The sequence below is a fragment of the Ranitomeya imitator genome, chromosome 2 (genome assembly GCF_032444005.1).
Source record: "Ranitomeya imitator isolate aRanImi1 chromosome 2, aRanImi1.pri, whole genome shotgun sequence".
Classification (NCBI taxonomy): domain Eukaryota; kingdom Metazoa; phylum Chordata; class Amphibia; order Anura; family Dendrobatidae; genus Ranitomeya; species Ranitomeya imitator.
Window position 1 is genome coordinate 570,277,376 of NC_091283.1, and position 17,976 is coordinate 570,295,351.

Here is a 17,976-nt window from a genome sequence, read left to right on the forward strand (position 1 = left end):
AAACACACTCTATACTCCCTCTTTGGGAACTCTTTTGGGATGCTTTCCAACATAGTTTTAATCCTCTAGATGTAGAAGTAAGAAAATTAAGTGATTTTTCACAATTCCTGAAAATGTCAAAAAAATCTAACACCCGGCCAAGCCAAAAATGGCTGATTTTCAGCCAAATTTTTTTTTTGCACAAATCACAAACACTCTATACTCCTTCTTTGGGAACTCTTTTGGGATGCTTTTTAACATAGTTTTTAACCCTTAGATGTAGAAGTAGGAGAATTAAGTGATTTTTCACAAAACCTGAAAACGTCAAAAAATCTAACACCCGGCCAAGCCAAAAATAACTGATTTTCAGCCAAAAATTTTTTTTCCACAAATCAAACACACTCCCTCTTTGGGAACTGTTTTCGAATGCTTTCCAGCATAGTTTTAACCCCCTAGATGTAGAAGTAGGAGAATTAAGTGATTTTTCACAAAACCTGAAAACGTCAAAACGTCTAACACCCGGCCAAGCCAAAAATCGCTGATTTTCAGCCAAAAATTTTTTTCTCACAAATCAAAAACACTCTATACTCCCTCTTTGGGAACTCTTTTGGGATGCTTTCCAACATAGTTTTAACCCCCTAGATGTAGAAGTAGGAGAATTAAGTGATTTCTTCACAAAACCTGAAAACGTCAAAAAATCTAACACCCGGCCAAGCCAAAAATGGCTGATTTTCAGCCAAAATTTTTTTTTCCACAAATCAAGCACACTCCCTCTTTGGGAACTGTTTTCGAATGCTTTCCAGCATAGTTTTAACCCCCTAGATGTAGAAGTAGGATAATTAAGTGATTTTTCACAAAACCTGAAAACGTCAAAAAATCTAACACCCGGCCAAGCCAAAAATGGCTGATTTTCAGCCAAAAAATGTTTTCTCACAAATCAAACACACTCTATACTCCCTCTTTGGGAACTCTTTTGGGATGCTTTCCAACATAGTTTTAAACCTCTAGATGTAGAAGTAAGAAAATTAAGTGATTTTTCACAATTCCTGAAAATGTCAAAAAAATCTAACACCCGGCCAAGCCAAAAATGGCTGATTTTCAGCCAAAATTTTTTTTTCCACAAATCAAACACACTCTATACTCCCTCTTTGGGAACTGTTTTCGAATGCTTTCCAGCATAGTTTTAACCCCCTAGATGTAGAAGTAGGATAATTAAGTGATTTTTCACAAAACCTGAAAACGTCAAAAAATCTAACACCCGGCCAAGCCAAAAATGGCTGATTTTCAGCCAAAAACATTTTTCTCACAAATCAAAAACACTCTATACTCCCTCTTTGGGAACTCTTTTGGGATGCTTTCCAACATAGTTTTAACCCACTAGATGTAGAAGTAGGAGAATTAAGTGATTTTTCACAAAACCTGAAAACGTCAAAAAATCTAACACCCGGCCAAGCCAAAAATGACTGATTTTCAGTCAAAAAATTTTTTTTCACAAATCAAACACTCTCTATACTCCCTCTTTGGGAACTCTTTTGGGATGCTTTCCAACATAGTTTTAACCCCCTAAATGTAGAAGTAGGACAATTAAGTGATTTTTCACAAAACCTGAAAACGTCAAAAAATCTAACACCCGGCCAAGCCAAAAATGGCTGATTTTCAGCCAAAATTTTTTTTTTCACAAATCAAACACACTCTATACTCCCTCTTTGGCAACTCTTTTGGGATGCTTTCCAACATAGTTTTTACCCCTTAGATGTAGAAGTAGGAGAATTAAGTGATTTTTCACAAAACCTGAAAACGTCAAAAAATCTAACACCCGGCCAAGCCAAAAATGGCTGATTTTCAGCCAAAAATTTTTTCCCCACAAATCAAGCACACTCCCTCTTTGGGAACTGTTTTTGAAAGCTTTCCAGCATAGTTTTAACCCCTAGATGTAGAAGTAGGAGAATTAAGTGATTTTTCACAAAACCTGAAAACGTCAAAAAATCTAACACCCGGCCAAGTCAAAAATGGCTGATTTTCAGCCAAAAAATGTTGTCTCACAAATCAAACACACTCTATACTCCCTCTTTGGGAACTCTTTTGGGATGCTTTCCAACATAGTTTTAACCCACTAGATGTAGAAGTAGGAGAATTAAGTGATTTTTCACAAAACCTGAAAACGTCAAAAAATCTAACACCCGGCCAAGCCAAAAATGGCTGATTTTTAGCCAAAATTTTTTTTTTCCACAAATCAAACACACTCTATACTCCCTCTTTGGGAACTGTTTTTGAATGCTTTCCAGCATAGTTTTAACCCCCTAGATGTAGAAGTAGGAGAATTAAGTGATTTTTCACAAAACCTGAAAAAGTCAAAAAATCTAACACCCGGCCAAGCCAAAAATGGCTGATTTTCAGCCAAATTTTTTTTCCCACAAATCAAACACACTCTATACTCCCTCTTTGGGAACTCTTTTGGGATGCTTTCCAACATAGTTTTAAACCTCTAGATGTAGAAGTAAGAAAATTAAGTGATTTTTCACAATTCCTGAAAATGTCAAAAAAATCTAACACCCGGCCAAGCCAAAAATGACTGATTTTCAGTCAAAAATTTTTTTTTCACAAATCAAACACTCTCTATACTCCCTCTTTGGGAACTCTTTTGGGATGCTTTCCAACATAGTTTTAACCCCCTAAATGTAGAAGTAGGACAATTAAGTGATTTTTCACAAAACCTGAAAATGTCAAAAAATCTAACACCCGGCCAAGCCAAAAATGGCTGATTTTCAGCCAAAATTTTTTTTTTCACAAATCAAACACGCTCTATACTCCCTCTTTGGCAACTCTTTTGGGATGCTTTCCAACATAGTTTTTACCCCTTAGATGTAGAAGTAGGAGAATTCAGTGATTTTTCACAAAACCTGAAAACGTCAAAAAATCTAACACCCGGCCAAGCCAAAAATGGCTGATTTTCAACCAAAAATTTTTTTCCCACAAATCAAGCACACTCCCTCTTTGGGAACTGTTTTTGAAAGCTTTTCAGCATAGTTTTAACCCCTAGATGTAGAAGTAGGAGAATTAAGTGATTTTTCACAAAACCTGAAAACGTCAAAAAATCTAACACCCGGCCAAGTCAAAAATGGCTGATTTTCAGCCAAAAAATGTTGTCTCACAAATCAAACACTCTCTATACTCCCTCTTTGGGAACTCTTTTGGGATGCTTTCCAACATAGTTTTAACCCCCTAAATGTAGAAGTAGGACAATTAAGTGATTTTTCACAAAACCTGAAAACGTCAAAAAATCTAACACCCGGCCAAGTCAAAAATGGCTGATTTTCAGCCAAAAAATGTTGTCTCACAAATCAAACACTCTCTATACTCCCTCTTTGGGAACTCTTTTGGGATGCTTTCCAACATAGTTTTTAACCCTTAGATGTAGAAGTAGGAGAATTAAGTGATTTTTCACAAAACCTGAAAACGTCAAAAAATCTAACACCCGGCCAAGCCAAAAATAACTGATTTTCAGCCAAATTTTTTTTTTCCACAAATCAAACACACTCCCTCTTTAGGAACTGTTTTCGTATGCTTTCTAGCATAGTTTTAACCCCCTAGATGTAGAAGTAGGAGAATTAAGTGATTTTTCACAAAACCTGAAAACGTCAAAAAATCTAACACCCGGCCAAGCCAAAAATGGCTGATTTTCAGCCAAAAAATGTTTTCTCACAAATCAAACACACTCTATACTCCCTCTTTGGGAACTCTTTTGGGATGCTTTCCAACATAGTTTTAAACCTCTAGCTGTAGGAGTAAGAAAATTAAGTGATTTTTCACAATTCCTGAAAATGTCAAAAAAATCTAACACCCGGCCAAGCCAAAAATGGCTGATTTTCAGCCAAATTTTTTTTTTCCACAAATCAAACACACTCTATACTCCCTCTTTGGGAACTGTTTTCGAATGCTTTCCAGCATAGTTTTAGCCCCCTAGATGTAGAAGTAGGAGAATTAAGTGATTTTTCACAAAACCTGAAAACGTCAAAAAATCTAACACCTGGCCAAGCCAAAAATGGCTGATTTTCAGCCAAAAATTTTTTTCCACAAATCAAAAACACTCTATACTCCCTCTTTGGGAACTCCTTTGGGATGCTTTCCAACATAGTTTTAAACCTCTAGATGTAGAAGTAAGAAAATTAAGTGATTTTTCAAAATTCCTGAAAATGTCAAAAAAATCTAACACCCGGCCAAGCCAAAAATGGCTGATTTTCAGCCAAAATTTTTTTTTTCACAAATCAAACACACTCTATACTCCCTCTTTGGGAACTCTTTTGGGATGCTTTCCAACATAGTTTTTACCCCTTAGATGTAGAAGTAGGAGAATTAAGTGATTTTTCACAAAACCTGAAAACGTCAAAAAATCTAACACCTGGCCAAGCCAAAAATGGCTGATTTTCAGCCAAAATTTTTTTTTTCACAAATCAAACACACTCTATACTCCCTCTTTGGGAACTGTTTTCGAATGCTTTCCAGCATAGTTTTAACCCCCTAGATGTAGAAGTAGGAGAATTAAGTGATTTTTCACAAAACCTGAAAACGTCAAAAAATCTAACACCCGGCCAAGCCAAAAATGGCTGATTTTCAGCCAAAAAATTTTTTCTCACAAATCAAAAACACTCTATACTCCCTCTTTGGGAACTCTTTTGGGATGCTTTCCAACATAGTATTAACCCCCTAGATGTAGAAGTAGGATAATTAAGTGATTTTTTCACAAAAACTGAAAATGTCAAAAAATCTAACACCCGGCCAAGCCAAAAACGGCTGATTTTCAGCCAATTTTTTTTCCCACAAATCAAACACACTCTATACTCCCTTTTTGGGAACTCTTTTGGGATGCTTTCCAACATAGTTTTAAACCTCTAGATGTAGAAGTAAGAAAATTAAGTGATTTTTCACAATTCCTGAAAATGTCAAAAAAATCTAACACCCGGCCAAGCCAAAAATGGCTGATTTTCAGCCAAAATTTTTTTTTCACAAATCACACACACTCTATACTCCCTCTTTGGGAACTCTTTTGGGATGCTTTCCAACATAGTTTTTAACCCTTAGATGTAGAAGTAGGAGAATTAAGTGATTTTTCACAAAACCTGAAAACGTCAAAAAATCTAACACCCGGCCAAGCCAAAAATAACTGATTTTCAGCCAAAAAATTTTTTTTCACAAATCAAACACACTCTATACTCCCTCTTTGGGAACTCTTTTGGGATGCTTTCCAACATAGTTTTAAACCTCTAGATGTAGAAGTAAGAAAATTAAGTGATTTTTCACAATTCCTGAAAATGTCAAAAAAATCTAACACCCGGCCAAGCCAAAAATGGCTGATTTTCAGCCAAAATTTATTTTTGCACAAATCACACACACTCTATACTCCCTCTTTGGGAACTCTTTTGGGATGCTTTCCAACATAGTTTTTAACCCTTAGATGTAGAAGTAGGAGAATTAAGTGATTTTTCACAAAACCTGAAAACGTCAAAAAATCTAACACCCGGCCAAGCCAAAAATAACTGATTTTCAGCCAAAATTTTTTTTCCACAAATCAAACACACTCCCTCTTTGGGAACTGTTTTTGTATGCTTTCCAGCATAGTTTTAACCCCCTAGATGTAGAAGTAGGAGAATTAAGTGATTTTTCACAAAACCTGAAAACGTCAAAAAATCTAACACCCGGCCAAGCCAAAAATGGCTGATTTTCAGCCAAAAAATGTTTTCTCACAAATCAAACATACTCTATACTCCCTCTTTGGGAACTCTTTTGGGATGCTTTCCAACATAGTTTTAAACCTCTAGATGTAGGAGTAAGAAAATTAAGTGATTTTTCACAAATCCTGAAAATGTCAAAAAAATCTAACACCCGGCCAAGCCAAAAATGGCTGATTTTCAGCCAAATTTTTTTTTCCACAAATCAAACACACTCTATACTCCCTCTTTGGGAACTCTTTTGGGATGCTTTCCAACATAGTTTTTACCCCTTAGATGTAGAAGTAGGAGAATTAAGTGATTTTTCACAAAACCTGAAAACGTCAAAAAATCTAACACCCGGCCAAGCCAAAAATGGCTGATTTTCAGCCAAAATTTTTTTTTCACAAATCACACACACTCTATACTCCCTCTTTGGGAACTCTTTTGGGATGCTTTCCAACATAGTTTTTAACCCTTAGATGTAGAAGTAGGAGAATTAAGTGATTTTTCACAAAACCTGAAAACGTCAAAAAATCTAACACCCGGCCAAGCCAAAAATAACTGATTTTCAGCCAAAAAATTTTTTTTCACAAATCAAACACACTCTATACTCCCTCTTTGGGATCTCTTTTGGGATGCTTTCCAACATAGTTTTAAACCTCTAGATGTAGAAGTAAGAAAATTAAGTGATTTTTCACAATTCCTGAAAATGTCAAAAAAATCTAACACCCGGCCAAGCCAAAAATGGCTGATTTTCTGCCAAAATTTATTTTTGCACAAATCACACACACTCTATACTCCCTCTTTGGGAACTCTTTTGGGATGCTTTCCAACATAGTTTTTAACCCTTAGATGTAGAAGTAGGAGAATTAAGTGATTTTTCACAAAACCTGAAAACGTCAAAAAATCTAACACCCGGCCAAGCCAAAAATAACTGATTTTCAGCCAAAAATTTTTTTCCACAAATCAAACACACTCCCTCTTTGGGAACTGTTTTTGTATGCTTTCCAGCATAGTTTTAACCCCCTAGATGTAGAAGTAGGAGAATTAAGTGATTTTTCACAAAACCTGAAAACGTCAAAAAATCTAACACCCGGCCAAGCCAAAAATGGCTGATTTTCAGCCAAAAAATGTTTTCTCACAAATCAAACATACTCTATACTCCCTCTTTGGGAACTCTTTTGGGATGCTTTCCAACATAGTTTTAAACCTCTAGATGTAGGAGTAAGAAAATTAAGTGATTTTTCACAAATCCTGAAAATGTCAAAAAAATCTAACACCCGGCCAAGCCAAAAATGGCTGATTTTCAGCCAAATTTTTTTTTCCACAAATCAAACACACTCTATACTCCCTCTTTGGGAACTCTTTTGGGATGCTTTCCAACATAGTTTTTACCCCTTAGATGTAGAAGTAGGAGAATTAAGTGATTTTTCACAAAACCTGAAAACGTCAAAAAATCTAACACCTGGCCAAGCCAAAAATGGCTGATTTTCAGCCAAAATTTTTTTTTTCACAAATCAAACACACTCTATACTCCCTCTTTGGGAACTGTTTTCGAATGCTTTCCAGCATAGTTTTAACCCCCTAGATGTAGAAGTAGGAGAATTAAGTGATTTTTCACAAAACCTGAAAACGTCAAAAAATCTAACACCCGGCCAAGCCAAAAATGGCTGATTTTCAGCCAAAATTTTTTTTCTCACAAATCAAAAACACTCTATACTCCCTCTTTGGAAACTCTTTTGGGATGCTTTCCAACATAGTTTTAACCCCCTAGATGTAGAAGTAGGATAATTAAGTGATTTTTTCACAAAACCTGAAAATGTCTAAAAATCTAACACCCGGCCAAGCCAAAAACGGCTGATTTTCAGCCAATTTTTTTTCCCACAAATCAAACACACTCTATACTCCCTTTTTGGGAACTCTTTTGGGATGCTTTCCAACATAGTTTTAAACCTCTAGATGTAGAAGTAAGAAAATTAAGTGATTTTTCACAATTCCTGAAAATGTCAAAAAAATCTAACACCCGGCCAAGCCAAAAATGGCTGATTTTCAGCCAAAAATTTTTTTTCACAAATCACACACACTCTATACTCCCTCTTTGGGAACTCTTTTGGGATGCTTTCCAACATAGTTTTTAACCCTTAGATGTAGAAGTAGGAGAATTAAGTGATTTTTCACAAAACCTGAAAACATCAAAAAATCTAACACCTGGCCAAGCCAAAAATGGCTGATTTTCAGCCAAAATTTTTTTTTCACAAATCAAACACACTCTATACTCCCTCTTTGGGAACTGTTTTCGAATGCTTTCCAGCATAGTTTTAACCCCCTAGATGTAGAAGTAGGAGAATTAAGTGATTTTTCACAAAACCTGAAAACGTCAAAAAATCTAACACCCGGCCAAGCCAAAAATGGCTGATTTTCAGCCAAAATTTTTTTTCTCACAAATCAAAAACACTCTATACTCCCTCTTTGGGAACTCTTTTGGGATGCTTTCCAACATAGTTTTAACCCCCTAGATGTAGAAGTAGGATAATTAAGTGATTTTTTCACAAAACCTGAAAATGTCAAAAAATCTAACACCCGGCCAAGCCAAAAACGGCTGATTTTCAGCCAATTTTTTTCCCACAAATCAAACACACTCTATACTCCCTTTTTGGGAACTCTTTTGGGATGCTTTCCAACATAGTTTTAAACCTCTAGATGTAGAAGTAAGAAAATTAAGTGATTTTTCACAATTCCTGAAAATGTCAAAAAAATCTAACACCCGGCCAAGCCAAAAATGGCTGATTTGCAGCCAAAATTTTTTTTTCACAAATCACACACACTCTATACTCCCTCTTTGGGAACTCTTTTGGGATGCTTTCCAACATAGTTTTTAACCCTTAGATGTAGAAGTAGGAGAATTAAGTGATTTTTCACAAAACCTGAAAACGTCAAAAAATCTAACACCCGGCCAAGCCAAAAATGGCTGATTTTCAGCCAAAATTTTTTTTTTCCACAAATCAAACACACTCTATACTCCTTCTTTGGGAACTGTTTTCGAATGCTTTCCAGCATAGTTTTAACCCCCTAGATGTAGAAGTAGGAGAATTAAGTGATTTTTCACAAAACCTGAAAACGTCAAAAAATCTAACACACGGCCAAGCCAAAAATGGCTGATTTTCAGCCAAATTTTTTTTTCCACAAATCAAACACACTCTATACTCCCTCTTTGGGAACTGTTTTCGAATGCTTTCCAGCATAGTTTTAACCGCCTAGATGTAGAAGTAGGAGAATTAAGTGATTTTTCACAAAAAATGAAAATGTCAAAAAATCTAACACCCGGCCAAGCCAAAAATGGCTGATTTTCAGTCAAAAATTTTTTTTTCACAAATCAAACACACTCTATACTCCCTCTTTGGGAACTCTTTTGGGATGCTTTCCAACATAGTTTTAACCCACTAGATGTAGAAGTAGGAGAATTAGGTGATTTTTCACAAAACCTGAAAACGTCAAAAAATCTAACACCCGGCCAAGCCAAAAATGGCTGATTTTCAGTCAAAAATTTTTTTTTTCACAAATCAAACACACTCTATACTCCCTCTTTGGGAACTCTTTTGGGATGCTTTCCAACATAGTTTTAAACCTCTAGATGTAGAAGTAAGAAAATTAAGTGATTTTTCACAATTCCTGAAAATGTCAAAAAAATCTAACACCCGGCCAAGCCAAAAATGGCTGATTTTCAGCCAAAATTTTTTTTTTCCACAAATCAAACACACTCTATACTCCCTCTTTGGGAACTGTTTTCGAATGCTTTCCAGCATAGTTTTAACCCCCTAGATGTAGAAGTAGGAGAATTAAGTGATTTTTCACAAAACCTGAAAACGTCAAAAAATCTAACACCCGGCCAAGCCAAAAATCGCTGATTTTCAGCCAAAAATTTTTTTCTCACAAATCAAAAACACTCTATACTCCCTCTTTGGGAACTCTTTTGGGATGCTTTCCAACATAGTTTTAACCCCCTAGATGTAGAAGTAGGAGAATTAAGTGATTTTCCACAATTCCTGAAAACGTCAAAAAATCTAACACCCGGCCAAGCCAAAAATGGCTGATTTTCAGCCAAATTTTTTTTTCCACAAATCAAACACACACTATACTCCCTCTTTGGGAACTGTTTTCGAATGCTTTCCAGCATAGTTTTAACCGCCTAGATGTAGAAGTAGGAGAATTAAGTGATTTTTCACAAAAAATGAAAATGTCAAAAAATCTAACACCCGGCCAAGCCAAAAATGGCTGATTTTCAGTCAAAAATTTTTTTTTCACAAATCAAACACACTCTATACTCCCTCTTTGGGAACTCTTTTGGGATGCTTTCCAACATAGTTTTAACCCACTAGATGTAGAAGTAGGAGAATTAGGTGATTTTTCACAAAACCTGAAAACGTCAAAAAATCTAACACCCGGCCAAGCCAAAAATGGCTGATTTTCAGTCAAAAATTTTTTTTTTCACAAATCAAACACACTCTATACTCCCTCTTTGGGAACTCTTTTGGGATGCTTTCCAACATAGTTTTTACCCCTTAGATGTAGAAGTAGGAGAATTAAGTGATTTTTCACAAAACCTGAAAACGTCAAAAAATCTAACACCTGGCCAAGCCAAAAATGGCTGATTTTCAGCCAAAATTTTTTTTTTCACAAATCAAACACACTCTATACTCCCTCTTTGGGAACTGTTTTCGAATGCTTTCCAGCATAGTTTTAACCCCCTAGATGTAGAAGTAGGAGAATTAAGTGATTTTTCACAAAACCTGAAAACGTCAAAAAATCTAACACACGGCCAAGCCAAAAATGGCTGATTTTCAGCCAAAATTTTTTTTCTCACAAATCAAAAACACTCTATACTCCCTCTTTGGAAACTCTTTTGGGATGCTTTCCAACATAGTTTTAACCCCCTAGATGTAGAAGTAGGATAATTAAGTGATTTTTTCACAAAACCTGAAAATGTCAAAAAATCTAACACCCGGCCAAGCCAAAAACGGCTGATTTTCAGCCAATTTTTTTTCCCACAAATCAAACACACTCTATACTCCCTTTTTGGGAACTCTTTTGGGATGCTTTCCAACATAGTTTTAAACCTCTAGATGTAGATGTAAGAAAATTAAGTGATTTTTCACAATTCCTGAAAATGTCAAAAAATTCTAACACCCGGCCAAGCCAAAAATGGCTGATTTTCAGCCAAAATTTTTTTTTCACAAATCACACACACTCTATACTCCCTCTTTGGGAACTCTTTTGGGATGCTTTCCAACATAGTTTTTAACCCTTAGATGTAGAAGTAGGAGAATTAAGTGATTTTTCACAAAACCTGAAAACGTCAAAAAATCTAACACCTGGCCAAGCCAAAAATGGCTGATTTTCAGCCAAAATTTTTTTTTTCACAAATCAAACACACTCTATACTCCCTCTTTGGGAACTGTTTTCGAATGCTTTCCAGCATAGTTTTAACCCCCTAGATGTAGAAGTAGGAGAATTAAGTGATTTTTCACAAAACCTGAAAACGTCAAAAAATCTAACACCCGGCCAAGCCAAAAATGGCTGATTTTCAGCCAAAATTTTTTTTCTCACAAATCAAAAACACTCTATACTCCCTCTTTGGGAACTCTTTTGGGATGCTTTCCAACATAGTTTTAACCCCCTAGATGTAGAAGTAGGATAATTAAGTGATTTTTTCACAAAACCTGAAAATGTCAAAAAATCTAACACCCGGCCAAGCCAAAAACGGCTGATTTTCAGCAAATTTTTTTTCCCACAAATCAAACACACTCTATACTCCCTTTTTGGGAACTCTTTTGGGATGCTTTCCAACATAGTTTTAAACCTCTAGATGTAGAAGTAAGAAAATTAAGTGATTTTTCACAATTCCTGAAAATGTCAAAAAAATCTAACACCCGGCCAAGCCAAAAATGGCTGATTTTCAGCCAAAATTTTTTTTTCACAAATCACGCACACTCTATACTCCCTCTTTGGGAACTCTTTTGGGATGCTTTCCAACATAGTTTTTAACCCTTAGATGTAGAAGTAGGAGAATTAAGTGATTTTTCACAAAACCTGAAAACGTCAAAAAATCTAACACCCGGCCAAGCCAAAAATGGCTGATTTTCAGCCAAAATTTTTTTTTTCCACAAATCAAACACACTCTATACTCCCTCTTTGGGAACTGTTTTCGAATGCTTTCCAGCATAGTTTTAACTCCCTAGATGTAGAAGTAGGAGAATTAAGTGATTTTTCACAAAACCTGAAAACGTCAAAAAATCTAACACACGGCCAAGCCAAAAATGGCTGATTTTCAGCCAAATTTTTTTTTCCACAAATCAAACACACTCTATACTCCCTCTTTGGGAACTGTTTTCGAATGCTTTCCAGCATAGTTTTAACCGCCTAGATGTAGAAGTAGGAGAATTAAGTGATTTTTCACAAAAAATGAAAATGTCAAAAAATCTAACACCCGGCCAAGCCAAAAATGGCTGATTTTCAGTCAAAAATTTTTTTTTCACAAATCAAACACACTCTATACTCCCTCTTTGGGAACTCTTTTGGGATGCTTTCCAACATAGTTTTAACCCACTAGATGTAGAAGTAGGAGAATTAGGTGATTTTTCACAAAACCTGAAAACGTCAAAAAATCTAACACCCGGCCAAGCCAAAAATGGCTGATTTTCAGTCAAAAAATTTTTTTTTCACAAATCAAACACACTCTATACTCCCTCTTTGGGAACTCTTTTGGGATGCTTTCCAACATAGTTTTAACCCCCTAGATGTAGAAGTAGGAGAATTAAGTGATTTTTCACAAAACCTGAAAACGTCAAAAAATCTAACACCCGGCCAAGCCAAAAACGGCTGATTTTCAGCCAATTTTTTTTCCCACAAATCAAACACACTCTATACTCCCTTTTTGGGAACTCTTTTGGGATGCTTTCCAACATAGTTTTAAACCTCTAGATGTAGAAGTAAGAAAATTAAGTGATTTTTCACAATTCCTAAAAATGTCAAAAAAATCTAACACCCGGCCAAGCCAAAAATGGCTGATTTTCAGCCAAAATTTTTTTTTTCCACAAATCAAACACACTCTATACTCCCTCTTTGGGAACTGTTTTCGAATGCTTTCCAGCATAGTTTTAACCCCCTAGATGTAGAAGTAGGAGAATTAAGTGATTTTTCACAAAACCTGAAAACGTCAAAAAATCTAACACCCGGCCAAGCCAAAAATCGCTGATTTTCAGCCAAAAATTTTTTTCTCACAAATCAAAAACACTCTATACTCCCTCTTTGGGAACTCTTTTGGGATGCTTTCCAACATAGTTTTAACCCCCTAGATGTAGAAGTAGGAGAATTAAGTGATTTTTTCACAAAACCTGAAAACGTCAAAAAATCTAACACCCGGCCAAGCCAAAAATGGCTGATTTTCAGCCAAATTTTTTTTTCCACAAATCAAACATACTCTATACTCCCTCTTTGGGAACTGTTTTCGAATGCTTTCCAGCATAGTTTTAACCGCCTAGATGTAGAAGTAGGAGAATTAAGTGATTTTTCACAAAAAATGAAAATGTCAAAAAATCTAACACCCGGCCAAGCCAAAAATGGCTGATTTTCAGTCAAAATTTTTTTTTTCACAAATCAAACACACTCTATACTCCCTCTTTGGGAACTCTTTTGGGATGCTTTCCAACATAGTTTTAACCCACTAGATGTAGAAGTAGGAGAATTAGGTGATTTTTCACAAAACCTGAAAACGTCAAAAAATCTAACACCAGGCCAAGCCAAAAATGGCTGATTTTCAGCCAAATTTTTTTTCCACAAATCAAACACACTCCCTCTTTGGGAACTGTTTTCAAATGCTTTCCAGCATAGTTTTAACCCTCTAGATGTAGAAGTAGGAGAATTAAGTGATTTTTCACAAAACCTGAAAACGTCAAAAATCTAACACCCGGCCAAGCCAAAAATGGCTGATTTTCAGCCAAAAAATGTTTTCTCACAAATCAAACACACTCTATACGCCCTCTGGGAACTCTTTTGGGATGCTTTCCAACATAGTTTTAAACCTCTAGATGTAGAAGTAAGAAAATTAAGTGATTTTTCACAATTCCTGAAAATGTCAAAAAAATCTAACACCTGGCCAAGCCAAAAATGGCTGATTTTCAGCCAAAATTTTTTTTTACTACAAATCAAACACACTCTATACTCCCTCTTTGGGAACTGTTTTCGAATGCTTTCCAGCATAGTTTTAACCCCCTAGATGTAGAAGTAGGAGAATTAAGTGATTTTTCACAAAACCTGAAAACGTCAAAAAATCTAACACCCGGCCAAGCCAAAAATGGCTGATTTTCAGCCAAAATTTTTTTTCTCACAAATCAAAAACACTCTATACTCCCTCTTTGGGAACTCTTTTGGGATGCTTTCCAACATAGTTTTAACCCTCTAGATGTAGAAGTAGGATAATTAAGTGATTTTTTCACAAAACCTGAAAATGTCAAAAAATCTAACTCCCGGCCAAGCCAAAAACGGCTGATTTTCAGCCAATTTTTTTTCCCACAAATCAAACACACTCTATACTCCCTTTTTGGGAACTCTTTTGGGATGCTTTCCAACATAGTTTTAAACCTCTAGATGTAGAAGTAAGAAAATTAAGTGTTTTTTCACAATTCCTGAAAATGTCAAAAAAATCTAACACCCGGCCAAGCCAAAAATGGCTGATTTTCAGCCAAAATTTTTTTTTCACAAATCACACACACTCTATACTCCCTCTTTGGGAACTCTTTTGGGATGCTTTCCAACATAGTTTTTAACCCTTAGATGCAGAAGTAGGAGAATTAAGTGATTTTTCACAAAACCTGAAAACGTCAAAAAATCTAACACCCGGCCAAGCCAAAAATAACTGATTTTCAGCCAAATTTTTTTTTTCCACAAATCAAACACACTCCCTCTTTGGGAACTGTTTTTGAATGCTTTCCAGCATAGTTTTAACCCTCTAGATGTAGAAGTAGGAGAATTAAGTGATTTTTCACAAAACCTGAAAACGTCAAAAATCTAACACCCGGCCAAGCCAAAAATGGCTGATTTTCAGCCAAAAAATGTTTTCTCACAAATCAAACACACTCTATACTCCCTCTGGGAACTCTTTTGGGATGCTTTCCAACATAGTTTTAAACCTCTAGATGTAGAAGTAAGAAAATTAAGTGATTTTTCACAATTCCTGAAAATGTCAAAAAAATCTAACACCCGGCCAAGCCAAAAATGGCTGATTTTCAGCCAAAATTTTTTTTTCCACAAATCAAACACACTCTATACTCCCTCTTTGGGAACTGTTTTCGAATGCTTTCCAGCATAGTTTTAACCCCCTAGATGTAGAAGTAGGAGAATTAAGTGATTTTTCACAAAACCTGAAAACGTCAAAAAATCTAACACCCGGCCAAGCCAAAAATGGCTGATTTTCAGCCAAATTTTTTTTCCCACAAATCAAACACACTCTATACTCCCTCTTTGGGAACTCTTTTGGGATGCTTTCTAACATAGTTTTAAACCTCTAGATGTAGAAGTAAGAAAATTAAGTGATTTTTCACAATTCCTGAAAATGTCAAAAAAATCTAACACCCGGCCAAGCCAAAAATGGCTGATTTTCAGCCAAAATTATTTTTTGCACAAATCACAAACACTCTATACTCCCTCTTTGGGAACTCTTTTGGGATGCTTTCCAACATAGTTTTTAACCCTTATATGCAGAAGTAGGAGAATTAAATGATTTTTCACAAAACCTGAAAACGTCAAAAAATCTAACACCCGGCCAAGCCAAAAATAACTGATTTTCAGCCAAAATTTTTTTTTCCACAAATCAAACACACTCCCTCTTTGGGAACTGTTTTCGAATGCTTTCCAGCATAGTTTTAACCCTCTAGATGTAGAAGTAGGAGAATTAAGTGATTTTTCACAAAACCTGAAAACGTCAAAAAATCTAACACCCGGCCAAGCCAAAAATGGCTGATTTTCAGCCAAATTTTTTTCCCACAAATCAAACACACTCTATACTCCCTCTTTGGGAACTCTTTTGGGATGCTTTCCAACATAGTTTTAAACCTCTAGATGTAGAAGTAGGAGAATTAAGTGATTTTTCACAATTCCTGAAAATGTCAAAAAAATCTAACACCCGGCCAAGCCAAAAATGGCTGATTTTCAGCCAAAATTTTTTTTTTTCACAAATCAAACACACTCTATACTCCCTCTTTGGGAACTCTTTTGGGATGCTTTCCAACATAGATTTTACCCCTTAGATGTAGAAGTAGGAGAATTAAGTGATTTTTCACAAAACCTGAAAACGTCAAAAAATCTAACACCTGGCCAAGCCAAAAATGGCTGATTTTCAGCCAAAATTTTTTTTTTCACAAATCAAGCACACTCCCTCTTTGGGAACTGTTTTCGAATGCTTTCCAGCATAGTTTTAACCCCCTAGATGTAGAAGTAGGAGAATTAAGTGATTTTTCACAAAACCTGAAAACGTCAAAAAATCTAACACCCGGCCAAGTCAAAAATGGCTGATTTTCAGCCAAAAAATGTTTTCTCACAAATCAAACACACTCTATACTCCCTCTTTGGGAACTCTTTTGGGATGCTTTCCAACATAGTTTTAACCCACTAGATGTAGAAGTAGGAGAATTAAGTGATTTTTCACAAAACCTGAAAACGTCAAAAAATCTAACACCCGGCCAAGCCAAAAATGGCTGATTTTCAGCCAAAATTTTTTTTTCCACAAATCAAACACACTCTATACTCCCTCTTTGGGAACTGTTTTCGAATGCTTTCCAGCATAGTTTTAACCCCCTAGATGTAGAAGTAGGAGAATTAAGTGATTTTTCACAAAACCTGAAAAAGTCAAAAAATCTAACAACCGGCCAAGCCAAAAATGGCTGATTTTCAGTCAAAATTTTTTTTTTCACAAATCAAATACACTCTATACTCCCTCTTTGGGAACTCTTTTGGGATGCTTTCCAACATAGTTTTAACCCACTAGATGTAGAAGTAGGAGAATTAAGTGATTTTTCACAAAACCTGAAAACGTCAAAAAATCTAACACCCGGCCAAGCCAAAAATGACTGATTTTCAGTCAAAAAATGTTTTTTCACAAATCAAACACTCTCTATACTCCCTCTTTGGGAACTCTTTTGGGATGCTTTCCAACATAGTTTTAACCCCCTAAATGTAGAAGTAGGAGAATTAAGTGATTTTTCACAAAACCTGAAAACGTCAAAAAATCTAACACCCGGCCAAGCCAAAAATGGCTGATTTTCAGCCAAAAAATGTTTTCTCACAAATCAAACACACTCTATACTCCCTCTTTGGGAACTCTTTTGGGATGCTTTCCAACATAGTTTTAAACCTCTAGATGTAGGAGTAAGAAAATTAAGTGATTTTTCACAATTCCTGAAAATGTCAAAAAAATCTAACACCCGGGCAAGCCAAAAATGGCTGATTTTCAGCAAAATTTTTTTTTTCCACAAATCAAAAACACTCTATACTCCCTCTTTGGGAACTCCTTTGGGATGCTTTCCAACATAGTTTTAACCCCCTAGATGTAGAAGTAAGAAAATTAAGTGATTTTTCACAATTCCTAAAAATGTCAAAAAAATCTAACACCCGGCCAAGCCAAAAATGACTGATTTTCAGCCAAAAAACTTTTTTTTTCCACAAATCAAACACACACTATACTCCCTCTTTGGGAACTCTTTTGGGATGCTTTCCAACATAGTTTTTACCCCTTAGATGTAGAAGGAGAATTAAGTGATTTTTCACAAAACCTGAAAATGTCAAAAAATCTAACACCTGGCCAAGCCAAAAATGGATGATTTTCAGCCAAAATTTTTTTTTTCACAAATCAAACACACGCTATACTCCCTCTTTGGGAACTGTTTTCGAATGCTTTCCAGCATAGTTTTAAACCCCTAGATGTAGAAGTAGGAGAATTAAGTGATTTTTCACAAAACCTGAAAACGTCAAAAAATCTAACACCCGGCCAAGTCAAAAATGGCTGATTTTCAGCCAAAAAATGTTGTCTCACAAATCAAACACACTCTATACTCCCTCTTTGGGAACTCTTTTGGGATGCTTTCCAACATAGTTTTAACCCACTAGATGTAGAAGTAGGAGAATTAAGTGATTTTTCACAAAACCTGAAAACGTCAAAAAATCTAACACCCGGCCAAGCCAAAAATGACTGATTTTCAGTCAAAAAATGTTTTTTCACAAATCAAACACTCTCTATACT